Source organism: Hypanus sabinus, chromosome 2, assembly GCF_030144855.1.
Source record: "Hypanus sabinus isolate sHypSab1 chromosome 2, sHypSab1.hap1, whole genome shotgun sequence".
Lineage (NCBI taxonomy): Eukaryota > Metazoa > Chordata > Chondrichthyes > Myliobatiformes > Dasyatidae > Hypanus > Hypanus sabinus.
The window spans coordinates 96,292,989-96,310,315 of record NC_082707.1 but is presented as its reverse complement, the minus strand read 5'-3'; the positions used below and the strand labels follow the sequence as shown (position 1 = coordinate 96,310,315).

Genomic DNA, 17,327 nt, shown 5'->3' with positions numbered 1-17,327 from the left:
AATAGAAACTAATGCAGAGATCTGTAATCCACCTTTTGTAATTTAAAAAAAATAACACGTGTAACTATTACAGTTCATCAGAAATTTTAGTTACACTAATGAGCAATGTCCATGGTCTTTGAAATACACCAAAGTGCAGTTATACACAAGTAAAATCCAGGGCAACTGTTTTATTCACTTCATTAATAGTCCATGTTAAAACCAGTAATTATCCAATTATGAATGCACAAACCCTACAACTGCTACTTCAAATAACGCAGTGCTTGATGAAGTGGAAGGCATTAAGTTAGAATGTTTGGGGACAAAAGAGGAAAATTTCCATTGAAATAAAGAGGTAGTGCATCCAAAGCTAATCTATTACTCTTTTCAGTTTTCATAGATACCTTGGCCAGGAATGTAGACCGCAGAACTGTGATAGTTACAAAACTTGGGAAAGTAATTTACTGAATATATTTTTAGACTTCACCAGAGAGAAATAGGCAAAATCATGACAAATATTTAGGAAACAGCACATTATAAACAATACTCTTTATTTTAAGCTATTTTACTTTTCCCACACTTGCTTTTCAAACCTTTCATGTCTTTTGCCAGCTCTCAGATCAAACCTCTCCCCCATTCTCTGTAATTTAGACTCTCATGTGCCATTTACACCCCCAAACCCAATCCTTCTCCTCCCCACTGACTCTAGAGGTAGTTCCCCCATAGCCCAGTGTCTCATTGGCATAAGCGAAGAAACTAAAGCAGCCGGTGGAAATTCACACAGATCTGAGGAGAATGTATAAGGTCCAAACAGGTAGCATTGGAGGTTGGATAGTATTGTTAAAGCAGTGAGGCAGCAATATTGATCATGGTGTGCATATTATCAGACCTTAAATGCAGTAAGGCAAATAGAAAAGGTCAGGAAAGCCCATGATCAGAGTAAAGATGGTTGGGCTAAAGGGCTTTCTTCTGTGTTCACCATATGGCTAGCTTAGTTTTATAATTATAGAATAGACCGAGTTCATGCTTAGGCTTTAGGATACAGTAACTTGGCTTTTGGAGAAATCTGAACAATTCTTCATGCTTTAGCAGGGTAAGAGAGAAACCTAGGGGAGCTAATAAGATGAGACATGAAGGTTGGGACTGTTAGACTGAAAAGATTGAGGGAAAAGTTGTACAAATCTTCAAGATGTCAAGAGGATTTGATAGAGTAGATGGATGAAATATTCCATCTAGAAAGTAGATCAGTAACCAGAGATTGGAAATTATTGGCAATAGATCTGGCAACGGATGTTTCCACTCATGGTTCCTGGAACATGCTCTCTGAAAGATAATGGAAGCTAATTCCATAAATCATTTTAAAATTGGAATTGCTTGAGAATGAAGAATTCGCAGGGTCACAGACAAATAAAATGGGATGTGCAGCTGGGCATGTGCTCTGAGAAATAATACTGACAACTTTAAAAACAAAGAAAGAAAAGATGATGAAAGCAAGGTAGGTAAAAATATAGCAGTAAGAGCTTGTACAAATATATGAAAAGAAAGTCCTTTAGTGCTTTAGTCCTTTGAATTAATAATAGGAAATAAAGAAACAAGACTTTGAATAAATATCTTGTAGACATTTTCATGTTGGAAGGCACTGAAAAAGATTCCAATAATAGAAGAAAATCAGAGATAAATGGAATGGAGGAACATTAAACAATTGCTATCATTGGGAAAAGACATCAGGAAAATTAATGGGAAAATAATTGGTTTAGATGGGGCAGAATTTGTTACATGTGTCCAGGAAGGATTCCTGAGAAGGTATGTGATCAGGCCTGTTGGGGGGCAAGCATTTTGGAGTCAGTGACCACAACTGTCTGACCTTTAGCATAGCCGTGGACAGGGATAGGAGCAGATGATATGGCAAATTATTTAATTGAGAGAGGGTGAATTTTGCTTTTCGGCAGGAATTTGGGGGTGGAAATTGGGAATGGATGTACACAGGGAAACTTGCAAAGGAAATGCGGAGGTTGTTTCGGGAGCATTTGTACCACGGTTCTGGATAGGTTTGCCCCATTGAGGCAGGGAAAAGGTGTCGGGTGATGGAACCATGATTGACAAGAGATGTGAAACGTTAGTCAAGAGCAGTGGTTCCCAACCTTTTCTATGCCCCACACCCCTAGGAAATGTTTGATTAATGTTCGCACCCCCTACAAAAGTAATATCACATTTGCAGATGAAGAAGTCCAATTTTTAATTATTGAACCACATACAATACTGCAGGTGAACAAATGGAACTTAAAAAAATAAGCTTTTAACATAAAGCTTTTAAAAAAGCTTTTTGCATAAAATGCAAATATAAATTGAAAAAGTAGATTCTAATTTATTCAGAAAAAATTGTAAACAGTAAAATCAATCCGAATTGTGAACATAAAATTCAATGACTTCTTTGCTCCTGCTTCTCATTCATGATTTTGTCAAAACGTGGAACTTTCTTGCTGACTGCGATCCACAGGTCTGCCTGTGGATTCAGATGATTCCTAGATTTTAACATGATTGACAAAAGAGAACTGAATCCAGATTCACACAAGTATGTTGTTGCAAATGGAATGAGGACACGGAGTGCTTTTCCACCAAGTCTTGGGAACATATCCAGTGCTGCACACCAAAACTCCTCCAAAGTCTTGCTTCCAAATTGCATTTCTAGAGCTCGATTTGTCCGCAAATCAGTAAGATCTTCCTTCAGCTCTTCATCATCTGACATTTTCTCCAAATTGTAGGAATATGGATTCATGATCCATTCTTCTGAAATCTTCAGGTCTCCAGCAGCAAAATATCCATCAAACAATTCTGACAGCATTTCCAAATGAGCCACAATTTCTTCACGCACAGTAGGAGTTATGGATCCAGCATCATCAACCATCTCTTCTAGTGAAGGAAAATTTGAGAGACTGCCTCTTTCCATTCTTCGATGTAACTTTTCTTTGAAGGCATTCAACTTTTCACAAGCCTTCAATATGTTTATCCCTTTTCCTTGAAGAGAAACACTCAGGTCATTCATATAAGTGAAAATGTCAGCTAAGTAAGCCAGCATTTAGGTGAATTCCTGTGATTCCATTGTCCCAACCAGATCACATTCACGGCCCTCCCGAAAAACTTTGATTTCTTCCCACATTTCAAAGAAGCGGGTTAAAGCTTGTCCTCGTGACAACCAATGGGCTTCTGTGTGGAACAGCAAAACTGAATGCTCACTTCCCAGATCCTCACAAAATGATTTGAAGATGCAATGGTTCAAAGCACGCCCCCTGATCCAGTTGATGACCTTCACAAGTATCAAGGACTTTCTTCAAATTTGGAGGCAATGCTTTTGACACCAAAGCATGCCGATGAAGAAAACAATGGGTAACTTGCAAATCTGGAATCTCCTTTTTCATCAATGCAGAAAAGCCAGATTTATTTCCAAGCATTGCAGGTGCCCCGTCAGTGCACACAGAACCAATGACTTTGATACCTAAATCATGTTTGACAAAGAAGTCTTTCACCAGCTGCATCACATCCTTTTGCAGTTGTGTTTGTTTTCAGATCTTTACAAAACAGGAAATCTTCCTTCACAGCACCATCATTGACATACCTCACTAATGTGATGAGTTGACTATGTTATGATCCCAGCCCCCTCCTTTGTGAGAATCGCAAGAGCACCCGTCAAAAGGGGGGGGGGTCAGTAGACCCAGTCGGAGAGAGAGAGAGAGACGTGCCAAATTGCAGGTACCACCAGGGATACAGAATAAAGACAACAGCGACTATTGTCTCATGGAGACCACGTGAAAAGCCCTCGGGCAAGGTGGGCTGGTTGAGAGAGAGATTGCATCATCACAACCTGATTGACACCTGCGACCCCGTGAGGAAGTATAAAGGAGAGTCTCAGGGGGACAGCCCCTCAGACGCACCAAGAAGACACGAGAGTGTCCCGCAGCAGCGGGAAGCCATTCTGAAGGAAGCCACGTGCGTTAGATTCCGGGATTGGAATTTGTGGCTGGAATCACAGAAAACTGCTTTAACTAACATCGGGGAGAGGAAACCAACGCTCCCCCGATTTCACGGAAGATTCATCGAGACTCGGCAAGTTCTTTCTCTTCTCCCCCCAATCTCTCTCTCTCTCGGTCGCCCCACGTGAAACCCAGCGATTTTCAAAGGGCTGAGGCTGGCAGCCTTCTGAATGACTTTTATATTTCCAACGGACAATCTATTAACCCCTAGACATCAGCAGAGCTCACTTTTTAATGATGATGATTAATATACCCGCGCTTTAGATTGAGTGTTGACAATGTGCACTATCTGAATGTATGTATTAACCCTACTTTTGTGTCCCTTTACGAATAAAACATTTGAAAATAGTGACAACAGACTTCAACAGACCTCTCTATCTTTGCTGGTAAGTTATCCAGTTACGGGATACGTAACAACTACAACTGGAGACATCAGTTGATTCATCTAACTGAATAGAGATTTTAAGAGGACTAGCCCTGACATCTGAGATGACTTGGTCCAAAATATCTTCACTCAAATCACTGTTTTGGTTGTGAATGACATTATTTGATAGGGGCACCTGCTCAAATTTTTTCCTTGCTTCGTTGCCCAGAATAATTGTTGCCATTGCCAATGCACGTGGCTTGATGAGATCTTCCGCAATTGTATGGGGCTTCTTGGATTTGGCCACTTTATATGCCACTTGGTATGAAGCAAGAAGTAGTGGTTTTTCACCAGAAACAAAACCTAATTTTGGAAGAGTTCCTTGTGAATCAAAACGAACTCTTCTGATTTTCAATGACCCAACATTATGTCCTTCAACATCAGCTCCGCCATGCTTGTTCTTGAAGTGCTCTTGAAGCTTGGATGGCTTCAGATTTGAGTTGGAAAACACAACGCTACAAAGAATGCACTGGGATTTTTGCAAACCATCATTTCCTGTTGTACAAGTGAAACCAAAGTGCACACAGTCATCATTCTATTTCCTTCTTTTTGACATGATGAAGGGTTAAGGGTAAAGAGAAAAATATGAGCTAATATGAGAAAAACTATCTGACTAAGTCAGGGATGACTGCTTTACTCAACCAGACATGCCTATAGCAAAGTATCGTGAGAAATATGCTTTTGAATATTATATTACGATATTATCTGTGGTTACGCCAAGATAAATTGTCATGTTGAAATGCTACAGGGACCCGACACGACTTATTAGGCTACTCTCTACTGAATTTACACACATATTTCTGATGATTACCGGAGATATGAACTCCTACACACGATTCAAAGTCCTTGGTGCTAACCGTGATACCTCTTCAACTAACACAATTCAAAATTATCAACGATTCAAGAAAAAAACCTTTTAAGAGAAGAAAAACCTTTGAAATTCAAAAACCTCTTTAATGCATTGAGACAAATACAAATGAATGTGTTCAGTTGCTTTTTATCAAAATGCGGCTTTTTTAAATTTCATGATTGAATAATTTACCTACTGTCTGCGGGTTTGGTTCTAACGTGAAGTTGTTACTCGATGGTTGATTCGGGATGTATAAAGATTTTGGCATTATGAGATGATTTTTAACTCTGAGTTGCAACCTTCCAACTAACATTGATGAGACTCCTCAACTCTGAGCTGTAACTCCCAGGTAACACTGATGAGACTCCTCAATGCTGACTCGGGCAGCGAGAGACTGGAGTGAGTTTACGTCTCTCTTGCCTCGGGCAGCGGGAGACTAGAGTGCGCTTGGGACAAACGTTATTACCACTTCTCAAGGCACATTGGCAGTGTGCTGAACGATGACTCGTCACTCAAGGACACAAGCCACTCTTTGTCGCATCCCCTAAAATCCCATCTCGCATCCCAGGTTGGGGACCCCTGGTCAAGAGGAAAAAGACAGAAGCAAAAAATCTGACAGGGCTTTAGAGAATTACAAGGTAGCAAGGAAGGAGCTTAAGAATTACTTGGAGCTGAAGGGGGGAATTAGAAGGCCTTGGTGAGTACCATTAAGGAAAACTTCAAAGCATTCCACATGTGAAGAACAGGAACGTGACTAGAATGAGGATAGGACAGATCAGGAATTGAAAAGAAACATTTACTCAGGAGGAAGAAGGAAGCATACTTGAAATTTAGGAAGCAAACATCAGGCAAGGTGTTGAGAGTTAGTGAGGTAGTCAGGAAGAAGCTTGGGAAGGGACTTAAGAGAACTGGAAAGGAACATAAGAAGGACTTTGTGTGTAGGATTATGGAAACCCCCAAGGCATTTACATGTACTTGAAGAGCAGGAGAATGTGGGTAGGACTGTTCACAGTTAAAGGGGTAAACCTACCCGAAGGTGGAGGAAATTCTTAATGAGTACTTTGCTGCATTGTTCACTAGGGATAGAGACTGACGAAGGTGAAGTCAGTGCCAAAGAGGCTAATGTGCTGGAGGCATGTTGAGGTTAAGAAGGAGGCAGTGTTAGAGCTTCTCTGTTAGAAAGTCCCTGGGCCTAGACAGCATACACCCCAAGTTACTGCAGGAAGCAAGGGAGGAGATTGCTGCGGCATTGGTGATGCCTCCCTGGCCGCAAGAGCAGTACAGATGGGTTGGAGGATGGCAAATGTTGTTCCATTGTTAAAGAAAAAGTAACAGGATAAACTTGTGAATTATAAACCAGCGAGTCTTGCATCATTGGTGGGCAAGCTTCAGGAGAGGATTTTTAGGGACAGGTTATACAAGCATTTGGAAAAGTATAGTCTTATTAGGGATCATGGCTTTGTGAGGGGCAGGGCATGCCTCATGAGCCTGGTTGAGTTTTTTTGAGGAAGCGACAAAACTAATTGATAAAGATAGAGTGGTGGATGTGGTGTATGCAGATTTTAGTAAGGCATTCGACAGGGTTCTCCTTTGTACTTTCATTCAGAACGTTAGGAGGCATGGAGGTTTGGCTGTGTGGATTCAGAATTGACTTGTACATAGAAGACAGAGGGGGCGGTATGGAACATATTCTGCCTTGAGGGTGGTGACCAATAGAGTTTACATGGACCCCTGTTTTTTGTAATTTTTTTGTAAGTAACTTGGATGGGGAAATGGAGGGATGGGTTAGTAAATTTTGCATATTGCAAGAAGGTTGGTGGTGTTGTGGATAGTGTAGAATGTTTTCACTAGTTACGACAGGATATAAATGGGATCAGAGCTGGACGAAAAAGAAGCAGATGGAGTTCAATCTGGAAAAGTGTAAAGTGATACACTTTGGAAGTTTGACCTTGAAGATGGAGTACAAATGACAGGATTCTTAGCAGTGTGTAGGATAGAGGGTTCTTGGGTTCAAGTCCATAAACCCCTCAAAGTTGCTGTGTAAGTTGAGAGGGTGGTTACAAAAGTGTATGGTGTGTTGGTCTTCATTAGTTGGGGGAATTGAGTTCAAGAGCCGCGAGGTAATGTTGCAGCTTTATAAAACTCTGGTTAGACCACACTGGGAGTATTATGTTCAGTTCTGGTTCTCTCATTATAGGAAGGATATGGAAGCTTTGGAGAGGATGCAGAGGAGATTTACCAGGATGCTGCCTGGATTAGTGGGATTGTGCTTTTCTTTAGGAGCGAAGGTGGTTGAGAGGTGACTTGATAAAGGTGTATTAGATCATGAAAAGCATAGACAAAATGCCTTTCTCCCAAGGCAGTAGTGGCCAATACCAGATATGTGTTTAAGGTGAGTGGAGGAAAGTTTTAGGGGAGACTAAAACTTGTTATAGTTTTTCAACAAGGATTTGCCCTTTTAAGATAGAGATGAAGAAGATTATTTTTTCTGCTCACAGGATTGTGAAACAGTGTGCTACAGATCATGAATCATTGTCCAAGCCAGCCTCGACTATGATTATATTGTTGTTGTACAGGGAATGGAGAACAAACGAGGAAGTGGAGTTGAGGCTGAGGTTACATCAGACTGACTGATAGAGGTGGCTCATTGGGCCTAATTCTGCTGCAATTCCTTATGTCATTAATTTATGAAAAGGTCTGATTATCATAGAAACATGCATTGTAAATATTGTAATTACAGCTCAACACAGGAAAGACTGTCTAGTATATGGATGTTAATTGCTCATTATAATCAATCATAAAGCTTGTATAATCTAATATAAAATATGCAATTACTCTTTGAAATGATTCAATAGAGGGTGCAACTTCATCACAATAATCATGCCTTCAAATAACAGTAAATTGTATAATCTGGAAGAATATCTGTAACTATTCTCATAACATGAGTGAAAATTGTCTGTAATCCAGCCCATCCTTTAATTACCTCATTATGTTGAGGTACAATCCCATGGTGAAGAACATGCCAGTACAAAACCTGTAAACACTGCCCATATAATTCAGTTCGAAGCTTTCAATTGCCTGTATAATCCATTAGAAGATCTGTAATTATCTCCTCATTATAGAGCAGGTGCAGAAATATTCATTATAATTCAATGTAATTACCTTTGTTATATTCTGGTACAAAATGTCTCATCAAAAACATTTGCAATAAAATTGTAATCAAGTGTGAAGTCAGTAATGACATAATTGGAGTACACAGTAGAAAGGTTGTAACTGTCTTCATTTTAATTTGTTATGTAGTGTGTGATCACACCTCTGAATAACCCAGTACCCAGTGAGATCTGCTGCTGCTGTAGCCCATCCACTTCAAGGTTCAATGTGCTCTTCTGCATACCACCGTTGTAATGCCTTCCTGTCAGCTTACACCAGCCTCTCCATCCTCCTCTGACCTCTCTCAGTAACAAGGCATTTTTGTCTTCAGAACTGTTGCTCACTGGCTATTATCACACTATTCCCTGTAAACTCTCGAGACTGCTGTGTGTGAAAATTTCAGGAGATCAGTGGTTTCTGAGATACTCAAAACACCCGTCCTGTCACCAACAATCATTCCAGTCACTTGGATCCCATTCTTCCCCATTCTGATGTTTGGTTTGAACAACAGCTGAACTTCGTGACCATTTCTGCATGCCTGTCTGCCAAAGTAGGCCAAAAGGAAGTATTTTTCTTAAATCTGCATAATAAATACTCCATAATACTTGTGCAATTAAAACCAAAGACCAGCAGAATTCTATCTATTATGTGTCTATTAGTACCCAGTGGTGGGTTCAAGTTTGACATTGCTCTGGAATTTTTGTTAGTAGTAGAAATTTGCAAAGGGTCAGTGATTCAAGATTAGTGCAGGATGTGTGCATTGCTTTCCAGTATGTTTTTTTTTGAAAGAGCTTTTAAAGAACTGGGTTGCAAAAAGGGCTTTTGGTAGTTGGCTTATTATTGCCATGTGTACCAAGATGCAGTAAAAAACTGTGTTTTGCGTACCATCCATACAGATCATCCAAAACATATTGCAAGTTCATCAAGGTAGGATGAAAGGAAAAACAATAACATTGCAGAATGTACTGCTAGTTACTGGCAGACAGTAAGCTGCAAAGCCTACAATGGGGTAGGTTGTGAGGTCAAGAGTTCATCTATCATAGCTGAGGTGCATTCAGGAGTCTCTTGGCCTTGAGCTGAGTGGTACCTGCAGAACAACTAATGCTGTTTCCCATGGACTCCAGTTATATAAAGGACCATAGTAAGTTTTTGCTTGGATCTTTCCCCCATACTCTACTAGCACACAACTTTCATCACACACTGCTTATACATTACAGCCTCAATAAAAATTCTGCTGTCTAGGCTTGTTTCCAGAGGGCATTTAGAAAGGCTTAACACTTGCTGGATGACAAAGAAATGACAATATCAGCCTCAGCGGGAAACAAGTGACAGTGGTGTAGAACGGTTCTTCATTCAAGATCAAGACACTTGATCCCTTCTCTATTCCAAAATATTCTATTTTATTTTGGATTTCCAGTGCTTGCAGATTTTTGATTTTCTTTCATGTTTTCATATCAACGCTTATCACCAAGACTTACCTCATTGAGATCTATCATCTCAAGTGTAGCCTTGGATGTGACTGGACTGCTTTCCACTCACAGCTGAAGTTGTCATCACCCTACGCTTTCTCCCTTTTGGGACTATTTAGGTTGCTGTGCCTAGCTATGACACACCTCACGGTTTGCTTGCTCACAGCTCCACTGGAAAGGCTGCCCAACTTTTCAACAGCAAGGTGAGGCTTCAGTAATGAAAAGAGAAATTGCTGGAAACACTCCACAGGTCAGACTGCATCTGTGGGAAGTGAAAGAGTTAATGTGCCTTGTCAAAAAGCCTTTCTTCAACCTAAAACATTACCTTTGTTTCTCTTCCCAAGTTTTGATGATTTTCTCTGTTTACAGATGTTGGAAAAACTGAAAAAAATTTCAAGATTTCCATCTGCAGGGTGAGGCACTATCTTTTCTCACGGCCCTCAAGAGCTGTTCTGTAAGCAGTCATTTATATTGCATTAAAATTGCAATCACATGTCCAATATTCCACGATTTGCTAGACTTGCGGGCTTCCGTAGAGATACTGTAGGTACATATACACTGCAAACATGTACCTTTAGAGTTCATCTTCATAATCCTAGTACTATAAGCAGGGCTTCAAGTAACTAAGTACTGGTACTCCATTCTCTTTGCCTTACAGACCAACATTCCATTTGCCTACCTAATATTTATTACTTACAAACAAGACTGTTCACACAGTATAGAGCATGAAGTTAACCAAGAAAGGAATTTTTCCATGGTCAATTCAAAGAACCGTTCATATCTTCTTCATTCAGTGGATCACAGCTGTTTATCACCTGTCAGGTGTCATATGGCCCTTGAAGGAAGGATTTTCTACTGTATGGAATCGGCAGGATGGATGTTGTGCGGTGTACTGTGTGGAATTGGGGCGGATGTTGTGCGGTGTACTATGTGGAATCGGCGGGGTGGATGTTGTGCGGTGTATTGTATCGGCATGGTGTACGTTGCATGATGTACTGTGCGGAATTGGCAGAGTGGAGCAGCAATCAGTGCTGCTTACTCGTGCTGTCTGGGACCCATGGTGCATCCTCTCATGGATGCGGAGTTTGCATGTATTTCCTGTGATAACATCTGTTTCCTTGGAAACTACAGTTTCCTTCCATATCGTGAAGACTTGCTGGTAGGTTACTAACAGAAGGAAGTCTTCAGGTGCCGGAAATCCAAAGCAGCACATAAAATATTGGAGGATCTCAGCAGGTCAGGCTGCATCCATGGAAATGAAATGGAAATAGTTGATGTTTCGGGCGAAGTCCCTTTATCAGGACTCGGGTGGAACAAGATGGGAAGTCAGAGTGAAAAGGCAGGTGGAGGGGAGGATGAAGTGATAGGTGGTAGGTGATGGGTGTAGCTGGGAGAAGGGGAGGAAGCGAAGTAAAGAGCTGGAAAGTTGATTGGTGAAAGTGGTAAAGGGCTGTGGGAGGGACAATCTGATGGGAGAAGATAGAAGACCATGGAAGAAAAGGAAGGAGGAGATGATATGAGCTGTAAGAGGGGAATGGGAATGGTGGTGGGAGGCCAATTACCTAAAGTTCGAGAAATCGATCTTCATGCCAGTTCTGATGGGGTCTCTTTTCCAGTCCTGATGAAGAATCTTGGCCCAAAATGTCAGCTCTTTGTTTTCTCTTTTCAATAGATGCTGCCTGCCCTGCTGAGTTCCTCCAGCATTTAGTGTCTGTTGCTGGTAGGCTAGCTGACAGCTGTAAATTATCCCTTGGTGTAGGTCAGTGGGAAATCTGAATGGAAACTAAGTTGATGGGCAAGTGTGAGAAAAGAAATTGCAGGGTTACAGGGAAATAGAATGGGACTGATAGAATTGCTCTGCTGGGAGCTGCATGGGCTCTGGGTCAAATAGCCTCTTCTTATGATGTGATGTGTGATTTGAGTAAGGCTGTCTGGTGGGCTGTATTATAGTTTATTTTCACTACTGCTTATACAGGACCTCTCACAGCATAGCTCGAGGTTTTCCACCATTTTAATGCCCCTCCTCTACTGAGAGATCATGGAACAGAGATTCAGGGAATCAAAGGGCATGTTGCATTTCTTCAAGGAGGCTTTGAGAACATCTTTGAATCTTTTTCTCTTTGAAACATCTGTTCATTGCATTTTCATATTTTCTTATTTAGAGATACACCGTTGAACAGGCGCTTCTAGCCCAATAAGCCACACCACTCAGCACCATCACTAACCTAACCAAAGGAGAATTTACAATGACCAGTTAGCCTACCAACTGGTAGGTCTTTGGACTGTTGGAGGAAACTGCAGCACCCAGAGGAAACCCACATAGTCATGGAGAGAACGTAAAACTCATCACAGACAGTGGTGGGAATTGAATCTGGGTCACTGGTACTGTAAAGCGTTGTGCTGACCACTATACTACCCCATACATTGCATCAAAGCGTTGTCTGTAATATTTTCCAAGCTGCTAGCTTGCAATAGATGGCAATTGTGATACTGTATGGGTGTCCAACTGTGGAAGTTTAATTCAATGGTATGAGTAATTAGCCATTAGCTCCTTTTCAATACTTTCTTCCCTTGTGATCTGTAAATGCTTCATTCATTGACAGTGTTTGTATTTGAAATGTTCTGTATGTAGGTTTGCTTCCCAAAGGAAAATTTAGCTGTAATGATGAATGAGATTGTGGAAAGGGGGAATGAGGGGCATACCTGTGATTTTGCAGATATCCTCAGCTGCCCTATTGTTTAGCACTTGCATATCTTTGATAAATAAATTTAATTGCTATAATTATAGACATGAATAGAAGTGGGGTAAAGCAAGATTTCCATAGTTGTTCCTCTGAATTGCATGCTACTTCTATCCTTTGTTGCTGGAGGTAGCAGTTGTGAGAACTGCTGGTGACACTTAGCACAGTTGGAAAACTGAAGTCCTGGTATGGTGGATTGATAGAGAAGACAGTAGTGGAGAAGTTGATGACTGAGACTCTGTCAAGTCATTGCCAGTGTGTGTGAGAGAACACAAAAAGGGGTTAGAGGATGTTGTGGAAGGTGTGTGTGTGTGTGTGTGAGACCCCCCCCCCCCCCCCCAAGGGAGCCTTTTGATAGCTCAGTCATAATGTTATTTACCAGAAACAAAAGAATATGATGAGTACTTCAAGTGGAAGAACAAACGCGATTATAGCATTTCTCTGAGTATAAGCTGTTGGATAAACCATTGGATCTCTTCACAACTAAGACAAAAAAAGCCTGGGTTACACTATTTCTGTATCTTTTTGTCGCCACCACTGTCCTTGATGTGGATTCTTCTGACATAGAAGTTTCAGTGATGTACTTCTGCTTAGGACCTCATGACTCAGATTATTCACTGAAGAACTGAGTAAACATCTATTCTCTTGTTCACTTTTTCATCCTTAGTGACCTAGGCCTCCATTGAAGTTGAGCAACTTTCATGGACGATTTAGTTAGCTAAGGAAGCTTTCTAGTTCCACTTCCTCTTCATACAAATCTAAAGTGTTCATGTTGAGTCCTTCTATCATGCTGTTAGCCACTAGGCGACAAACAGGAATGGTGGCAGAAAACCACATTTGTTAATGTGTGGACTGAGTTGCTGACTTGAGGGTGGGGGGGTACAGAAAGCAGGAGATGGCATCACCTCTGGAAAACTAGAAGCCAACGATGAGTTGGCAAGTGGCACCACACCTTTACATCTCTTGCAGTGGATGAGAAGGTTGCCTCTCAACCAGCCTTAATGAACAGAAGATGTGGAAATGTTCAGCAAGTTGAGCTGTTAAAGTTGAATCTGAATAAAACTTGGGACACCGGCTCCTTATTGTCACCACAGTTTATTACGCATTCTCCTGCAGGAGTTTGAGACCCAGTTGTCAAAGGGAAGGCACGTAAGCACTGCCGTCATCTGACAAGTGGACTGACTTAGTCAGGTTACCGCTGTATGTTTATACATAGTAAGCCCCATTCATTACTATTGCAAGATGCCAAGTCTGTTGGTGCAAAACTTAGTTACAGATAAGAGAGTCCACTGAATCAAGGTTTAATTACAGATGGATTTGCTGTCCAGTCATAGTATTCATCAATTCCCAATGTCTCTCTGCCAATTAAAAAGCAACCAGTATAAGTCAGTTATTTTTCTAACTGCTGAAGACAGAGTTTATTTCAGTTCGAAAATTCCTGTTCAGTCCCAATTATTCTTTTAGCCAGAGGTTACTTAGGTTCTAACTGATTTTTTAAAATATATCCTCAATTCCTCATTCCCTCTTTATCATTTCATGATAACTGTCAGGGCCCAAAGGTTACAATTGGATCCCATCTGCTGGCAGTTTCCCTTGGGAGCCATATATAGGCTTGATTTCCATACACCCAGTGGGTGCTATTTACCAGCTGGGGAGGGTCTGCTGTGGTATAGGTGGTACAGCTGCTATTTCCCAGAAAGACTGCATCTTCCCCTCCCTGGAAGTTACAGTAACAGGTGACATTTACCACTCTGCTGCTGGGCACCTGCTGGTATGGCCAGGATGCATGTCCATTTGGTGGGGGCCTGAGATACCATCCCTCAAAACACTGATGCCACAGCCATCTCTGACTGAACTACAGTTCCTGGACTCACTTCCCCAGGTGTTATTTGAGAAAGCCCAGGAGAGAGTTTGTCACTCTGATTAAGCGGGATTACTGACATTGGAATCGTAGTTTTACCATGCTGCGGAATTTTGGCACAAACCCAGCAGGCCCCTAATTCTACCAGTTTGGCATAAGTGTGACAGAGTCAGAAAGGTGTTGACATGGGGACCACGGATTTTGGGGTGAGCCCTCTGAGACATAAGCACGAACACCACTATCAACCAATACATTTTCCTTCAGTCCGAAAGAGTCCTTCTACTCAGTTCCTTCAGTAACACGTTTGCAATCTGTTCAATGTGTCCACGGAGATTGCCCCTTCAGTTTCACAGCCGTGGGAGTGGTCAGTAATACCTGATACGGTCCCCTCCACCGAAGTCCGAGTTTCCCCCGATCCCAGTTCTTGGCCGGGACAAAATCTCTGGGTTCTATGCTGGGATAGTAGCTCCTCTCTGATGGGGTAGTTCTCTTCCTTATCGTACCTGCGAATGTAATGCTTGGAGAATTTTGGTTAGTTGGCATACATATATTTCCCCATCTCTTCCCTCAGGGTATGCATATCCAATTTTGCTGGTAGACTTTCTGGGAGCAATGGTACACAAGGTCTTGGTCCCCAGGGTGTCCTCATGGGCCGTCAATAAATGATTTCAGCTGGTGACAACCCTGTTTTCCCCTGTGGGGTACCCCTCATGTGGAATAGGACTAATCAGAGTCCAGCATCTCTGGCCCATGATAATACCTTCACAACAGTCATAGCAGTATTATTGGTAGTTGGAATAGCTTCAATCCATCTGCTAAACACATCTATAATAACTAAGCAGTATCTATAGCAATGTACTCTAGGCAATTCAGTAAAATCAACTTGTAGACATGAAAAAGGTCCACCTGGCAAGAGAGTCATACCCGGTGTGCAGGATACAGGTTACCAACCATTCCCTCCTTTCCCAGGTGTGTACAATCATGTATATAATCGACCAGTATTGGCAAAGACTGTGTAGGAACACAAACCTGTCCTGGTGGGGTGATTCAAAGGCCTAGGTCGGGATCTTTCTGGCACCCCATCTGGGACCACAATTTGCGCTCCTCCTCAGAGGCGTCCCCCTAAAAAGTACGTACCTCCCGCATGTCTGTCATACTTGTTGTGCTTAAGTCACGGAAAGTTGCTTGACGGGAACCCAAGGGGACTACAACTACTGATGGTGGTGCTGCACTTTACGCTGTCTTATCCGCTAAAGCATTGGCTTTCGTGACCCGGTCAGACATGCGGGTGTGGGCCGCACATTTAATAATCGCCAAAACTCGAGGTAGCTGCAGAGTGGTGAGTAAGTTGTTTACAAAGGTGGCATTACTAATGGGGTGGCCAGAGGAAGTCAGGAATCCCTGATGTTCCCAGAGAGCCCCATAGTCATGTACAATTCCAAATGCATAACGCGAGTCTGTGTAAATGTTCGCACATTTGTCTGTTGCTAGGATACAGGCACAAGTTAGAGCAAACAATTCAGCCTTCTGGGTTGAGACAGCTGCTTCAAAAGAGGCCTGCTCAATTACTTCACTGTCCGTCACTATCGCATCACCAGAATATCGTTTTCCTGCTGGATCCACAAAAGAGCTTCCATCCTCATAAAATCTTGCCGCAGGCTTGAGGGGGTTTTGCGGAATGGATGAGAGAGTCTCCTCCTTTCACGGTCATCCGGGGTGGGGGGTAATTGGTGCGGCTGACTTCATGGTCTGAAATTGCCCAGAGATGGGGTACAATGTCTTGGGTTCGGTCAATATTAAAAGAGTGTCTTATCAGATGTTCCGCCTTTACCTCAGACTCCTTCCAGTATCAGAGTTGGCCCGCGGGCAAATCTTGCCAGTCTCCTTTGGTGCTGGAGGCTTGTTTTGTCAGAGTGTAGGCAAGGAACCCTAGGCTCTTTGGCTTGAACCCAGGGCAAACCTTAACTGTGGTATGGGGAACCACCAGTCCTGTCTGTTGCCAAAGGAAATCCGGAACGTCGGCCAGCAATGCACTGCCCTCCCTTCCTTTAATCTCTCCAATCACCGTGACTGGGAACTTCTGTCCCTCGAGGGGTGCATAATATTGGCTTTCCTTAGTTGACCACCCCATGGGGTCATAGCACAGAGTTACATGGGGGTTGACCGCTGGCAGAGGGGGTTCAAACGAAGTGGTGTCCAGATGAAGTGCCCACCACTGGGGGTTCGGTAACTGGGGAAGCTGCCGGTTGTTCACTAGTCCCAGGGTGATACCCTTGTCCGTGCATAGAACACTGACATTCCAATGGACAGAGCAAGTCTCTCCCTGCTGGATCACACCCCAGACTGGTGGTGACTGTAAATGAAACCTCACACTGATTCCCCTGGAATTCCACCTGCAGTGGCTGGTTATGTGAATACTTATGTACTGTGCCTTCGAACCCAGACAGAGTGATTGTAGCGTCCGATAGCTGGAATCCCTGTTACGATACTATTTCCTAATCAAGAGTGGTTGTGGTTGCCCCCATATCAATCATAAATGGAATTGGAATTGCAGCAACTTGCAATATTACATTGGGCTCTTCCTGAGGGGTGGTACTCATGGTAAGAAGCATCCTTGCTCGTCAATTTCTAAACGGGTTGTTGTCCCCACCTGTCCCTTGGTAGATTTTTGTCCACGTTTCTGATCCCCAGATGTAGCCCGCTCGTGTCCTTCTTCCCCCGAACATATTCACCGTTAATATTAGTTCCCTTCAGGGTTGATCGGGATTCGAAAGCCGGGTCCCAATAATGTCAAAGCTCGTCGCATTCAATTTCAGTCATTGTCA

General features: G+C 42.4%; 1 protein-coding gene across 5 annotated transcripts in view; it reads left to right on the top strand.

The window, feature by feature from the left end:
* The window catches only part of LOC132381393 (AMMECR1-like protein), a 92,371-nt gene that overhangs the window by 35,029 nt on the left and 40,015 nt on the right, over window positions 1-17,327 (top strand). Inside the window, exon 4 of one of the 5 annotated variants that reach the window (XM_059950803.1) lies at window positions 10,270-10,313. The exons of 3 other annotated variants lie outside the window; for them this stretch is intronic. The gene's annotated coding sequence lies outside the window, so the exon portion shown is untranslated. Of the gene's footprint in view, window positions 1-10,269; window positions 10,355-17,327 lie in introns of those variants that run through there. One more of the 5 variants, XM_059950802.1, reaches the window with a different exon arrangement.